We start from the raw sequence: 16,262 nt of genomic DNA on the forward strand, positions 1-16,262 counted from the left end.
TGTGTGTGTGTGTGTACCTGAGTGTGTGTGTGTACCTGAGTGTGTATGTGTGTGTATGTGTGTACCTGAGTGTGTGTGTGTGTACCTGAGTGTGTGTGTGTGTGTACCTGAGTGTGTGTATGTGTGTGTGTGTGTGTGTGTGTACCTGAGTGTGTATGTACCTGAGTGTGTGTGTGTGTACCTGAGTGTGTGTATGTGTGTGTATGTGTGAATGTGTGTGTGTATGTGTGTGTGTACCTGAGTGTGTGTGTGTGTGTNTGTGTACCTGAGTGTGTGTGTGTGTGTGTGTAGATAGGGAGGCTCGTATACAGAGACTAGAGACCTACAGTACATGTCTCCCCTATTATTTTCCATCCTAGGTTTTTGAGATTGAGACTTGAGAATTGAGTCTTCATTTTGGCACTTTTTTTGGGATCTACCTGTCTCTACCTCCTGGTGTTGGGGTTGCAGGCGTGTACTGTGGTGCCCTGCTTCTGACCGGGGTGGTTGAGATCTGAACACACGTCATCATGCTTGCATAGCAGACACTTTGCCCACTCAGCCGCTGTGCTTTGCCTTTTTGTCACTGAATTTTTCATTTAGTGAAACAGCCTCCAGGCTCCTCCGTGCTGCTTTAAGCGGCAGGATTCCCTCCCTGAAGCCGAGCAATGTCCTATCTGCTGAGGTACGGACCACACTTTAAGACCTTATCCATCCTTGTATGGACTCCTGAGTGTGTTTCCACTTCCTGGCTATTATAAATGCTGCGGCTGTGAATCTGTAGGCACACATATATCTGTGGACCACGTTGCACTTAGAAACCATTTCACAGAATTTTCTGCTGCCTAAGAAACAAACTTTTTAATTTTAATTTTTTTCTTGGTTGGCATACAAAGAAATGAATTTCACTGTGACATTTTCATGCTTATATACCACACTGTACATTTTGTCTTATTTTATTTTTACTTAAAAGTTTAAAATTACCTTTGTTCACTTTTTAACTTATTTTGTGCGATGTAGGGAGGCATGTGCCATGACATAACACCCACAAGTTCCCTCCTTCTGCCATTTGGGTCACCAGGCTCAGGCAGGCACTTTCCCCGAGGAACCTCCTGGCTGGCTCCTGCCTCTATCCATGGACTGCTTGTAGTTTATCCTGGCTCTACACCGTATTTTAGCATCTTATATGCTTCATCGCTATTCGTCTCAGACGTGAAAGGGCAATCTCGCCCCCTCTTCTCCATAGGAACATTGGAATTACATTTTGTCTTTTGTTTTCTTACCTACACAAGTATTTCCATTAATCACTTGTTGATACATTTTTGGAGAAAATATTGTGACAAATTAATCTTTCCTGTTTTAGGAAATAGTTGTCTTTTGTCTAGTTGTCTTTTTGGCATATTAGTAATATTTTAAGGTTTGCTTTGTATAGATTTGCACATTTCTTGCTAAGTTTATTCATGTAAAAATTTAAAACTGTTACAAACAAGATCTTTTCTTTCTTTATGTGAGAACACCATGTAGTGGTTTGTACAACAAATACTTGATGGTTACTAACTTAATGTTGCAATTTGATTCTAGTTATACTGGAATGTCCCGCGCTACCTTCTCGCCAGCAAGAAATGACGCGGCACACAAACAGGATCCTTCTGCAGCAACGCTTTAATTCTCTTGAGAGGGAGAGCATAAGCTTCCAACAGGCAAAGGGCGAAGAGAAGAGAGGGGAGAAGAGAAGAGAGAGAAGAGAAAGGGGAAAAAGAAAAAAAAAAGAGAGCGAAGAACCAAATCCCTCAGCTTAAATAGAGCAAGATCGCCGCCTAGGACGTGTAACCCTCTGGTTGGCGGCCTGCTGTTACCCCAGATGACGCCACGGGAAAGGCAGGGCACAAGGGAATGGAAATCTACCCAGCACATGCGCAGCTGCCTTGTTTGTTTGTTAGAGCACAGGACAAATCAGCGCTATCTTGTAATGGCGAATGTGAGGGCGGCTCCCCACACTGGAAATTGTTTTTAGTTCTAACAGCAATTTTGAATTATTGAAGTAGTTGAATATTGGCTTTTTTTGATTAGCAGTTAAGTTACATCAAGTAATAGTGACTTCCAGGGTCTGGGGAAATGGCTCAGTGATTAAAGTACTTCCTAGGCAAGCAGCTAACATAAGGACCCAAGTTGGTTCCCCAAATACCAGATGTATGTGGAAACCTGCATGCTAGTCCACCACTCCAAGGGCTAAGGCAGGGAATCCCTGATGAAGGCTGCTCAGATAGACTATACCTGAGAACTCTGGCTTCAGCTGAGAGATCCTACTTCAAGGTGTTAACCTTGGGCTTCTATATGTGCTCACACACATGTGCCTACACACAATTGACCATGAATACCCACATGAACAGACATTACACATACATACTCCTGAAAAAGGTAAGCCCATCCTCTTTTTCTCATTGTATGCCTCTTTTTCATCAGTCTGTCTGTCTGTCCACCTATCATCTATCTATCTATCTATCTATCTATCTATCTATCTATCTATCTATCTATCTATCCTTCTATCTATCTATCATCCATCTGTCTATCATTTTCTTTTTCCACTTTGAGGCAGGGTCTTAATGTAAGTTTTCTTGTTTTTATATTGGCTCTTCTGAGTAAACAAGGTGAAATACTGGTTGCTGTAATCAATGTCATCTCTTGTCTCTCCCGTCACTCACACTAGATACTGTTTTTCCTGGGAAAGTGTGATGAGGACAAGCTTCGCCATTTCAGGCTATGACCATCTCTTTCTGTTTTGTTAGGCGATATGTAAAAGAAGATACTAAGATCTTCAGGCCACCTTTCAACATTTATAGGGATACTGTGCAGATTTCCTTTTGGCTGTTTGAGACAGGGTTTCATGAAACTCAGGCTGTCCGCAAACTATCTATGTAGTCAAGGCTAGCTGTCAGTGTCTGGTCCTCCTGCCTCTCCCCTGGGCACCGAGGAGCTCAGCGTGTGCCATAGATCTTGTGTATTTGTTGGTTTTAAGCACTTGGTGTATGTATGCCACACACTCCATTTTCTCGTCCTCCTTTCCTCTCCTATGTCCTTCTACTCTTGTCACCGCAACCCCTCACTACAGGTCCCTCGATGCTTTGTGCCCCTCAGATTTTAACTTGTACTGGGTGGCCATGAATTTGGAACGATCTACTGGGGCTTGGTAGGTATACAACTTTGGGTATAAAACTAAAGGAATTGACTGCCCCTCTTACAGACTGCATGAATATCCAACAGATAGCCCCAGGACCTTATGAGTCTCTCCTTGATCCAAGAGTGACTGTTGACAGGCTCAATCCCATTCAGTCATAGCTCAGGCAACCGCAACTACAATGAGGCCATGTCTGCAGGTCTATATCAATTCCTGAAGACACCATTGCACAGCCCTTCTCCTGTGTTCTGGCTTTTACATTCTTTCAGCTGTCTGTTCTGCGCTGTTCTCTGAGCACTGCCGAGGACGGTATAAATGTCCTGTTCAGGGCTGGGCACTCAACGGTCATTTCAAAAAATTACAAATTTTAATGTGTATTTACTTATTTATTTATTTGTTTATGTGTGTGTGTTAGACAGAGAGAGAGGATGTGTGTGTGTGTGTGTGTGTGTGTGTGTGAGAGAGAGAGCATATATATGAAGGTCAGAAGACAACTTTCTGGGGGATCAAGGTCAAGTTCTTAGCATTGGCAATGGATACCTTCATTCACTGAGTTATCTCACTGATCATCAGACATCCTTTATTCTTAGCATCATGAATAGCTATGAGTCTTTGTAATCTCTAAAACTCAATGCCAATAGATACTTATTTACTAAGTGATGGGGGTATGATTGGTTTATGGGTGTGAAAATAGATATCCTGAAGGTTTGTGCCACGCCAACTTAGCTAAGCCACAGTGGTGAGTGCTCCTCTAAGGCCTGTGACCTGCCAGTTAGGAGTTTCTGATTGGGTTTACCAGGCATGTATTGCTTCCTGTGGAGTGGACCTCAGATTTTAACTGAGATCGGTTGGCTATCCTTGTAGCAGCTATAACACTGTTGGACCATCGCACACATCTTGTCTTGCGGGTTGCTGTTGTAGTTTGTCGGGTTCATAGCTAGGTAAGATCATTGCTGGTTTTTCTTCCCTCGGCAGCCTGAGTAGCACTTTTTGTCACTGTGGAAGCTAGCTAGTATGGAGGAAGAGTTTAGAGCAGGCCCAGATTGCTTCCTTTAAGTCTTGTAATTTATGTGCTATCTCCAACAAGAGAGTCTCATTATCTGGCTGTGGCTGACTAAGAGGAACGGTAAGGGTCTGCGTTATTTGAGCGACCTCTTGGGCTTCTGCGACTCATAAGGAGGAGTTCTACACTTTCACTGAGACTTTGTTTGATTAACAAAGACTTATAGAAGTATCATTATCCAGTCATGTAGGATATCTCCCTTTTAACTATTTTCAATCTGCACTGTAATTGGCCCACGAAGGTTTGCCTATGGTCTTCTTTTCCTTGGACACCCCATCTTGTCTCCATTGCCCCCCACCCCATTATTGCCTGAACCCTTCCACACCCAGTATCTCCCATACCTTTTTTCACATAATTTATATTTTACTAGCCCTGCTTCCTTAAGACATCCACTTGATGGCTCCATTCTAATTTCCTGGCTTTTACAAGGGCTTCAGACTAAATACATAAAACTGAGGATTTAAAGCTAGGACACACAGATGAAGGAGAACTGGCAATTGTGTCTCTAGGTCTGTATGACCCCTCTCAGAATAGTCTTTCCAGTTTCATTCATTTACCTGCAAGTCTGAGAATTTTTCTTTTGTTTACTGTTGAATAAAATTCCATGGTCACATTCCCAAATTCTCATTCTTCATTGAGCAGCTGATGGGGTGCAAGACTGTGTCTTTTTTCAGGGTAATGTGAAAAGTGTGACTGTCATGTGAATGAGCAAGCACTTCTGTAGAAGGACACAGAATCTTTGGGGTGTACGCTCAAGAGTATTCCATCTGAGCCATATGACAGTTCTATCTCTAGCCTTCTGAGGAATGTTCAAACTGATTTCCACAGTGATTGCACCAGACTACACCTCCACTAACATGGAATAAAGCCCCCCTCTCTCTCACATCCACACCACCATCTGTTGCTCTTTGAGGTTTTTGATTTACTGCCGTTCTAACTGGATGAGATAGAATCCCAAAGTAGTTTTGATTTGTATATTTCCCAATGTATAAGGATGTTAAATACTTTTAAAGGTGTTTACTAGCTATTAATATTTCATATTTTGAGAATTCTCCATTCTGTTCCAGGACCCAACTTTTAAACTAAGATATCCAATTTTGATTTCTTTGTATATTTTTTATATTAATCCCCTGTCAGATGTATAAGGGGTAAAAAATTTTCTCTCATTTGTAGGCTGCCTCTTCACTTAATTGATCGTTTCCCGTACTGTACAGAACCTTTTTAACTTCATGAAGTTGCTATGAAAAACAGTACACATTTCTGTGTTCTCACTAAAGATGTATGGAAGAATCCAATAAGCACAGAACAGACAGAAACCAGTGTCTCCCACAGTGAAGTCACCACAAAGGAATGAAGGATGGGCGGGGTGGACTTTGACTTAAGCCTCTCCTCCCTCTGTGTGTGTGTGTGTGTGTGTGTGTGTGCATCTGAAAATAAGCACCCACATGTTTGTAGCATACAGCTACCCTGGAATAACAGAGAAGTCAGCCACTTTATGAAGCACTGGGTACCAGCGGGAAGAGTTAGGTTGATTACGCAGTGTTGCAGAGTGGCCAGACCCAGCTAATGAGCATGTATGGCAAGGAAGTGCATTTACCCATGTGACTTGACAACCCAAGCCAGTGGCTCTGACAGATGCAGCTGTGTGGGAGGGTCCAATCACACAGCTTCCTCCTCGATTCCTTTTTGGCTACTTTGACTCCATGCTGACAAAACCAATTCCTGACCAAATGGCTGCCAGCCATTCTGGGCTCACGGCATTCTTCCTCTTCTCAAGCCTCAACTGTCTCAACTGCCTCAGAGGTGGGTCTACCTTTTTATATGGACTCTAGCGAGAGAGTTCAAATCTCCCCTCCTGCTTGTATGGCAAGTATTTGACTGGCTGAGCTACTGCTCCTGGCCAGCATCATAATTCTTGTAAAAATAATTAGAAGTGGGTTATATGTGGGGTCCATATGTTTGCTTTGCCCAGGAAATGGGACATTCTGACCTTAATATTTTATTTGGTAACGTGTTCACATGGTTATTGAGGAACTGTCCTGGATTAGATAAAACCTTTACCATGGAGCTTAATGAAAAGTAGATATTTCCTTTGCATATTATGCAGAGCGATTTTGTCACACCTTGGATTTACCCAGACAGGCTCTGCAGTTTAGCCTCCTCTCACCAGTCTGTGGGAAGCACACCATCACCCATGGAGTCTCTATTTGAACATTACTTGAAAGCTCATTACATTAAATATACAAATCTTGTGATATGGAATTGCCATGATTCTGACGTTATATAAGATGTGGCAGGAAAATGTTTTGTGGCATTTTCCTTAACAATGACAAAGTTAATTGAAATGACTTCCTTTTAGATGATTAGCTTCACAACGACATGCATATACTTTGGAGGTTAGGATGCTGGGAAAATAAGCATCCACCGAAGAAAAAATCGAAAAGAAAAGCTTGGAAAAGAACTCACAAATACAAGCAAGAGATGTTTTGACAGTCACTGAAGTATTAAGAGCAGAGAGCTGGCCCTTAAGTTGTATTCATAGTGTTGTGTGTTTCTTTGAGGTTTATTAAGATCCTAGAGGAGAGACTAACAAGTTTCAACACAGGAAATAAAAGTGTCATTTAGGGCTATAATGCCCATCCTGTGCATCAAAAATGTTATTTTTGACTTTTTTTTTTTAATTTAAAAAATTTCTTTTGACGAACTTGCTAGCAAATTCAGTCACAGCACAGTACTCCATTAGATCAAAGTGACATCGTTCTTTTCGTTCTTGGTGTGAAAGAGCTCCAGGTGAGATTTGAATTGACTTTCAGGAACTTTCAGGGAGAGTGCAGTAGTGGAAAAGATGGGATGGAGACAATGGGGTGTGAAGAGAGGAAGGCGGGAAGGCAGGTGGGCCTCCGCCTCATCCTCTGTGACCCAATCTCTGTCAACCCAAAACAATAAAAAACAAAAACCCTAGCAGCTCATACTTGACCTGTGAAGCAGAGCCCTCACGCGGCACTGTGTGTGTGCCAGGAATCAGAGGGAGTCTGGCTCCTCGCCAGGGTAGGAGCTCTGAGACAAGTTCTCAAGGTCATTGTCCAGACAACTGTAACAAAAGTCTCTGAGAAGACTCGGGCCGATGTAGAGGGGATTTGGGCAGCGGGGAAGGCATCACTGCCTTGTTTTAGGAGTCTGGAGGCTTTGCCGGCTGCTCTTACGCTGCTCCTAGGCCCTTTCTCCACTCTCCACGTCCCTTCATCTGTAGCTTAAAATCGACAGAATAGACATAAAACTAATAAATAAGAGTAGAGTGAATTATTCTTTAGTCCGTCAGAAGCTGGCTTCCAGGACTTCTTCCACAGACCAGAGCCCGCAGATGGTTTGAGTTCCTTACAGTAATATGAACATTGTGATATCAATATGTGATAGCAACATAGAACCTGTGGACGTCCTCCTGTAGGATCGTCTGTAGATTGCTCGCGGTATTCCACACGGTGCAGATGCTGTGCACCTAGCTGTCACATGACATTCTTTAGAGAGTGATGACAGGGACAAAGTCTGCACATGCTAACCCAGCTCCTCCTTCCCTTCTGTACTGGCTGGTTTTGTGTGTCAACTTGACACAGGCTGGAGTTATCACAGAGAAAGGAGCTTCAGTTGGGGAAATGCCCCCATGAGATCCATCTGTGGGGCATTTTCTCAATTAGTGATCAAGGCGGAAGGGCTCCGTGTGGGTGGGACCATCCCTGGGCTGGTAGTCTTGGATTCTATAAGAGAGCAGGCTGAGTAAGCCAGGGAAGGCAAGCCAGTAAAGAACATCCCTCCATGGCCTCTGCATCAGCTCCTGCTTCCTGACCTGCTTGAGTTCCAGTCCCGACTTCCTTTAGTGATGAACAATAATGTGGAAATTTAAGCTGAACAAACCCAGCTTTCCTCCCCAGCTTGCTTCTTGGTCATGATGTTTGTGCAGAAATAGAAACCCTGAATAAGACACCTTCTTTCCTTCTCTTTCTGTTTCTGATCTGTAGTGGTTTGAATCTGTGGCTACAGAACCTGTGGAGAATAACAATTAAAGAAGACAACAATATAGACAGCCTTCATGCCGTCCTGATGAAGTTGAGCCACCAAAGCCTCTCATCTAGTCTACCTCCTATGTTGGAATACCTGGTTCTCCAGACTCCTGATGCATATTATGAGGATGGTGTGGGAAGACATTGTGGTGCATTGATGACTTCTTTTTTACATCTAATGTGTGCATATGGGATTTACACACATGCTTGTGTCACAAAGCGTGTGTGTGTGTGTGTGTGTGTGTGTGTCAGGGTGTGAGGACAACCCTGGGTGTTGATCCCTGCTTTCTACTCTGCTTGAGACAGGTCCTCACCAGTGTTCACTGCGCCATATACGAGGCTGGCCCGCTGGCATCCAAGGACTGTCCTGACTCTGCCTGTCATCTCTTTAAGAGTGCTGGGGTGGTGACAACGCTGCTGTCTGTCCTCGGCTTTACATGGGTTCTGGAGATGGAAGCTGAGGCCTCTTGCCTGCGCGGTGAGGGCTTTACCCACTGAGCCATCTCCCGGGTTGTGGAGTTTCCTGTGTGTAAAGTTCAGCAGGAACAGGATCCAATCAGTGTTAATTTTTCCTTTCTCCTCTCCCTTAATTTGGGAGAAAAGACACAAAAGAAAAAGTGGTGAGCATCAATAGACAGATATTTACAGATATTCTAGTTTCCTTTTGTCAAGACCATCTGGATTGTGCTCTGGGGGCGATGCTCCAGTTTATCTGCCTCTGACATAGCAGCTGAACCTTTAGAAATGTATGCCAGCTGGCTAAAGGAAAAAGATCAGAGAGAATGGATTATACTAAGTACACAAGGCTAGAGAGACATACGCTGAGTATGTGGCACAATCTTGGGAAGCAGAAGCAGGAAGATCTGGAGTTCAAGACCACCATCCTTGACTACAGAGCCAGTGAGGCCAGCCTGGGATACGGGCGCCGCCTGTATCAAAACAGAGCAAAGCAAACAATACAACAGCAAGCCCCCGAACACATAGAACGGAGAAAAGGAAACTAGAGGAGCGAACAGTGCTGTCCCGGTGGTCAGACTCACTCAGCTCCCTGCTGGGTTCTGCATTTCAATCTTAGCTGACCTTTAAAGCCAGTCTCACCCGCCCTTCCCGTCATGTCGTTGGTAGATGGGATGACATAGGGGAAACCCAGAAGTGTATCAGCTGAATACTGAACATGAAGCAGGTAGAGACAGCCTGGTGGGGTGTGAACACTCTACCTCAGCTATGACCCACACCGCGACCCACAAATGTGGACCTAGATGTGGGTTTGCGTGTTCTAGAAGGAGCCATCTGTATCACGGGTCTCGGGACATTTCCGCAGAAGTCCGGAGTGGCCCCTGAGGTCTTTTGGGCAGTTGCTGTTAGGGAAGGGACCTGCTGTTGGTTCTGTCCTGCCTCCGGCGGCTGGTCTGGCGCTGCAGCGCACTGGCAGTTCTGTGAGCACAGCATTATTCATACAGTCTCTTTACACAGCAGTTAACCTTACTTGTCGTGCTTCCGGTGGGAGATCAAAAGCATTGGAATTGCGGAGGTGGCACAATAAATCATGGTCATTCCCTGACATGGCCAGACAAAGCAGCTGGAGAGAGGCTCACTGCAATGTCAGCTCAAAGTTGAGATGCTAAGTTTTAACAGATTAATTCTCACCTTTCTTTCTGTTGTCTCCTGCATGCTCCTCTTCCAACCCCCACCCCCTGTGACTCAAATGAGTCACCGGCCCTGGCAGCTGGGTGGGCTGAATCCTCACACCTGGCTCCCCTCCTCCTCCTCCCCCATGCCAACTTTCTCTCCTCTTTCCTTCCTCCAGCCTCCCCTCCCCTCCCCTCCCCTCCCCTCCCCTCTCTTCCCCCTCCCTCCACTCTTGCTCTCCAGTTGTGGGGACTGTGACTTAGTGACTTAGCACTGACCCATGTCACTTCTGACTTTCAGCTCTGGGAGTGAGTTCCTCTGAGTTCTTCCTGAGACCTGGCCTGTGTCTGAATGTTTGAGAAAAGAACCGATGCCAACTTCGGATTCTCTAGTTCTCTCGTGCTTCAAATAAAAACCAAAATGTTAATTTTTCTGTTACTGTGCACTAATCATATGTTTTAAATGGGGATTGCTGCATTATTTCTCATACACTAAATAAACCCCTCCTTCCTTTACACACCTGCCCTCCTGCTCACAACTTTCTTCAGCGCTGTGCTATCTCAGTGACCTTTGGGGCTCTGTCTTATTTCTCTTCTCTTCTTGTCTGAAACCTCTTCGCCGAGCCCCTCATTATCTCCCAGGTATGGACTCGTTAGACATCTTCGGAAGATGGGAGACAGAACTCTTCCTCACTGAGACTTGTGTACATGGCTCTGGACATCGCACTTGCACACACTCACCCACTCTCATTGCTGAGCCTGCCTGCTTCCCGAGTCCAACTCGGAGGCTAACTTTTTCTGTTCCTCCTTTCCCTTCCTTTCTGTCTTTCTACTCCCTTTTCAGACACTAGCCCCAGCCCTAACCTGCTCTTTCAGACACCCAGGCTGGTTTCCCCTCTCTCTGTATCTTCCGCTCTCCCTGCCTGCCTTGCTGGGCCTGAAGCTTTCCTCTGTGTGTCCCTGGCTATCCCAGTCCTCTCTGGAGATGAGCTTGACCTTGGACTCAGGCACATGCCTGCCAGGTATGCGTCACTACTGCCTGGTCTGCCTTGCTTTTCTGACCAGTAATTTAGAAACCATTCCCCTCTCCAGTTCCTCCTGGAAGCTGTTGTCTGCAACTTGCTTGTGTCCCACCCCCCCCTTCATTTTTTAGAGTTCACTTTAAATCATTTTATCTGAGATCAAGGACCTGCTGAAAGGGGACCCTGTGTCCCTGATTGTGTCACCTCCCTGGCGTGCCATGGAATGTCTGTGAATCTGGGCTGTCTGCCTGCAGGACCTACAATGCAGTCTCTCTTTTCTGCTCTATTTCTATGTGCAATGGGCTGGGTGTGTCCCCTCAAACTCAGATGCTGACGTGTTTCAGCCTGTGTTGTGTTTGGAGATAGGACCTTCTAAGAGATGACAAATTTGAAGCAGGGTCATTAGGCTCCATCACCTAGTAGGACTAGTATCCTTAAATGAAGGGGGAAATTAGTAAACAGAGATCAAACATATGCATGCAGAGACCACCACACAGAAGCCCAGTGCAAAGACACTACCTGAAAGCCAGGGAGAATTATCAGAAGAAGCCAAACTACCAAAGTCTTGAACTCAGACTTCAGCTGCTAAAATGGTGAGAAGCCAGGTCTGTTGTTTAAGCACGTTTAAGCGCCCCAAACTGGGGTTCCTTATGGTGGCTCTGACCAAATGGATATTCTACATACCTTGTTTGGGCTAAGCTAAGGCTTTTAGCAAAGAAGAACTGATGCCTGTAAGCAGACCTATTTTTTTTTTTAAATTTAATCTATTTTTTTTCACATTCCTGAGACAAGGAAACAGTATGGACTCTGTTATTTGGAAGAAAATAGAATAGTGGAGAAGAGGAAAGGTAAGAATCCAGGCAAGACAGCTTAGCAGAACTTCCTTTGGGTTTCGATGCTCCTCCGTCTGCTGGGCTTTTTCCTTCAGAGAACAGGGTGCCCTGCCTTCTGCTTCTTCCTCTCCATCCTTCTTTCCCAGGTACCCATCTGCTTGGTATAAAGCTCTGACTAAGGTTAATCCTCTGAGATGATTTTGTGTTCAGACAGTCAACTGTGAGCTGAAGAGGTGAATTCCTTTTCTCCTTATTCTTTAACCACTATAACAGCTATTTACTTACATGGCGGTATAGTGTATCTGACCCAAGGAAGCTAGAGAAGATTTAAATCATAGGAGGGTGTACACAGGCTATGTGAGGAGACTTCTCTTGATTTGACAGTGGTGACTCACTCACAAGCTTCAAAATCAACTTCTGCTCATGTCCCTCGTGAGAGGTGAGAGGGACTGTCGAGGACCAGTTCTGGGAATAACCAGTTCAAGATCGTTTCACAGACAAAGACTCAAAATTTGCTGAGGCTCCCACCAGGCTATTAACCAAATGAACCAATTGACTGACAACTCCAGTTTCCACATCAGTATTAAAAGTCAGTTGGAAAGAACAGGTTTCCAGGCCATGTTAAGCTCGGCTCGGCTCCTGCTCCCTGCTTGCTACTCCACGATTTGGGTGACTCGATTACTCCAACTGGAAAAAAAAAAATCGTTGTCTAATGGCATCAAAATGTGACTGGTTCTTGGCTTTTTGCAGGATCTGGGAATATTAAGATGTCATTAAATATTTTCTATCCACTCTTTCATGCTAGGGCTTAATGCTGTCTTCAGAGATCATTATTCAGTCATGTTGGCAAGTCTTTTCTCCTGTGAAGACAAGCTTTACAAAAGCATGTGATACTCACAGTTATTCTCTGTTGCTTGCTGGATCTACCCTCGTCCAAAGAAAGGCTTTACAGAGGGCAAATATTTTAGGTAGCGCATGCATATAAGGCTTCGAGGGAAAAACATAGAGGATCACCACAGCTTTCATGCACACAGGTAGGATATATTTTAGAGGATTTAAAAAATAAGATCATGAGCTTGGACTAATATAAAAGTTTATTAAGTTTCTAGGTTGGAGCTCCAAGTGACAGAGGCAGAGGGACACTGTATATTCAATATTATAAGAACACATTTGTGTTTAATTTTCTAAATGAAATTTACATCTATGCTTTGCAAGTAGCTCGAAACATGGCTAGTGTTAGCTGTTAACTGTTGATCTATGTGTCATCCAAATGGTGACTGAGGAGGATGCAAAGAGGAGAAAATTACCTCCACACACCATGACCCCAGAGACAAGACCTGACTGAATGACCGCAGGGCAAACTAAACTGCTAACAATTGCTTGCCTTTGTTTCCCTCACCTGTATCATACGCTGGCCAGAGGTAAGACAGAAGACAGATTTGGGGGGCGCTAATCCACTGCATTATCAAAATTCCCACTCTGTGAGAAAAGCACTGGTTTAAGATTCAGTGTCTCTTTTGCTCACTGGTTCAGATTGGGGACATGGACTGAATCCAGTGTGGTTCTGGATGGTTAAGTCTTCATCTGTGTGATGAGACTGAAGGATTGCACACAGCTAGAGGCCACGAAAACTCAAGAAGACTGAGACTTGAGAAGTAAGATGGGCAATGCATCACTGGGTGGATCCTCCAAACTCCACCCTAGCTATCATCCGCAATCCTGAGGACCACTGAGGTCCTGCTGGGCAGGGCTTGGGCTTTGCCTGATAAAAGCTAAGGGGATGGAAGAACCATGATGTCAGGTTCTGTTGTCATCCTTCTTGGCTGACCCTGCCTTCTTAGAAGGAGTTGCCATGGGAACTGCTTCCCAGACTGGACACTCAATCAACTCAGCTGTTCTTGAGCAGTTTGCTTTTCTTTAGAATGGATTCCCTCCCTGTCTCTCCTTACTTTTTACTGGTGCCCTATTCTCATTTGCTTTTGTCTTAATTCCTTAAACTAACTTATTCTTTTGTGATGTATTTGCTTTTTAAAAGTTTCTGGAAATCTCCAGAGGACTGAGATGAGGGTAAAAATAGGCAAAGAGGGAAAATGAATGATGGAGTTTCTCTCTGTGTGACAGTGTAATGGAAGATGAGAGGTTTGGGTATAACTAGGGTCTCCTCTATCCAAAGTATCTTGCATCTTGTGTTCCTGATCCTTAGTTTGAGACACCTGTTCTGACACAGTACAGTAAGATGGGACAGATCTGCTGGATGGGTCATCACAATGAAATAATTTACCAAGAGCAAAGAAATGACAGGATATACAACAAACAGCTTTCATTTCTATGATAAAAGGAGGCATTTGACTTATACTTATAACCCCACCAGTGAGAAGCTGAGGCAGGAGACTTGCTGAGGCTTTGTGGCCACGCTGAACTATGCAGTGAGCGCTAGGCTGAAATTGTTTTACTTGGTGAGCTATAAAGTGATTTAAATATTAATAATATCAAACTGTTATTCAGATTGTTAGTTTATGTATGTGTGTATGTATGTATGCCTGCATGTCTATACATATGTATGTATATGTATATTTGTATGTGTCTGTACATATTAGTGCAAGTGCTCATGTGTGAGTGCCTTGCAGACCAATGTCTGGTGTCTTCTTCAATGGCCCTCTACATTTTTGTGAGATAAGGCTTCTCATTGAACCTAGAGGTTAAGATTCAGTTATACTGTCTGGCTAATGTGTTCTGCTCCCCCCCCCCCCCTTCTCTGCTCCCCCCTCCATTCCTGAGAATGGGTTCTCTTCCCTGGTTTTAGGATCCCCCCGCTTCTCTGCTTCCTTGTACCGGAAGGAGAGATGCATGCTGCCAAACTGGCTTTTTCTGTGAGTGTTGAGGCTCTGTACCCAAGACCTTATGGTCGCATGCAAACACTTTATCAGCCGTTTTCCAAGTCTCCTTAGATTGTTTCTCAAATCACAAGTGAGTATTTTCTAGACAGGAAACATTTATTAGATACTTGTTGGAGCCAGGATCTCATGAAGCTCAGGCTGGTCTCAGAATCTCTCCATAGCTGGGGATGACCTTGACCTTCCACTTCTCCTGCCTGCACTGTTCAAGTGCTGGGACTACAGATGTGTGCCACCACACCTGCTTTATGCAATACTGGGAGCCAAATCCAGGGTCTCATGCATGCCAAGTGAATACTCTAGCTCCAAGACTCAGAATTTAATGTTACTGAAAATTACAATGTTCTTAATCCTTTTCTTTCCAAGCTAATAAGCTGTACGTTTTAAGAAGCATTCTGGGCTGGAGAGATGGCTCAGCGGTTAAGAGCACTGACTGCTCTTCCAGGGGTCCTGAGTTCAATTCCCAGCAACCACATGGTGGCTCACAACCATCTGTAATGAGATCTGACACCCTCTTCTGGTGTGTCTGAAAACAGCTACAGTGTATTCATATAAATGAAATAAACACATCTTAAAAAAAAAAAAGAAGCATTCTGTGTTTATTCCATATTATACCTGAAACATCATGTCCTATATACTATATGGCCAATCATTCTGAGCATGTGTGTGAGTGTGTGAGCATGTGTGTATGTGTGTGTATGTGTGTACACGTGCATGCACATGCCATGACACATATATGGAGGTCAGAAGACAACTCATGGGAGTCACTTTTCTCCTTTTATCATGTGTACTCCATGTACTTGGTGACAAGGAACTTTACCCGCTGACCTATCTTTCCAGTCTTTCATTCTACTTTGTAAGCCGATCGCTTGGTGATACGGGTGGTGTTCCTGGATGTTGACTGAGGCATCCTAACTCATACTCGGTTAAAGGGATAAGTTTTGGCTTGCTGGTCACAATTTTGCAATTCTATCATAATTCCAAGTTTTATGAAACATGCATGTTTTGGTTTTCTCTTCTGCTGTTAGTTTAGTACAGAGCAGAGCAAGGTAAGGAAGTATTTCTTACCACTGTTCTGTGGAGCTGGAGGCTACACACATCCAGACTGGGTGAGGTGTTGCCACTCTGGCGAATGCCCTGGCATAGACACTGTGAGAGGAGGGAGGTTTATCTCGCTCACGTTTTCAGAGCCTTTGGTCCATAGTCAGCTCACAGCTTCATTGCTTTGGACCTGATCTGCAGTAGAAGCATTGTGATGTATTAACATTCTAGACCTATTGCAAGGATGATTTTTGGCTACACACTTTCTGTTACAGCACCAAGCAGCAAAGCATCCTGAATCTGGAGAATATCCACACCTTCTCCTCGACATGAAAGAAAGAAAAGAGAAATGGAACCCAAGGTCCTTCGCCAGTATGTGACAGACACAGTGACATTTTCAGTTTGCAGCACCCTTAATTCTGTGCTCTTTAAATACATTTTTAGGCATTTTTTACAAATATCTGCTGTAGTCATGTCCCTGTACATAATTCTCTAGGTGAGAAATCAGAGGAATCTGCCGTCATGTGAGGTGATGCTGTAGGAAGCAGTTACAGCTTTGCTCGATACTCCCC

This window comes from Mus pahari, chromosome 15 (assembly GCF_900095145.1).
Source record: "Mus pahari chromosome 15, PAHARI_EIJ_v1.1, whole genome shotgun sequence".
Lineage (NCBI taxonomy): Eukaryota > Metazoa > Chordata > Mammalia > Rodentia > Muridae > Mus > Mus pahari.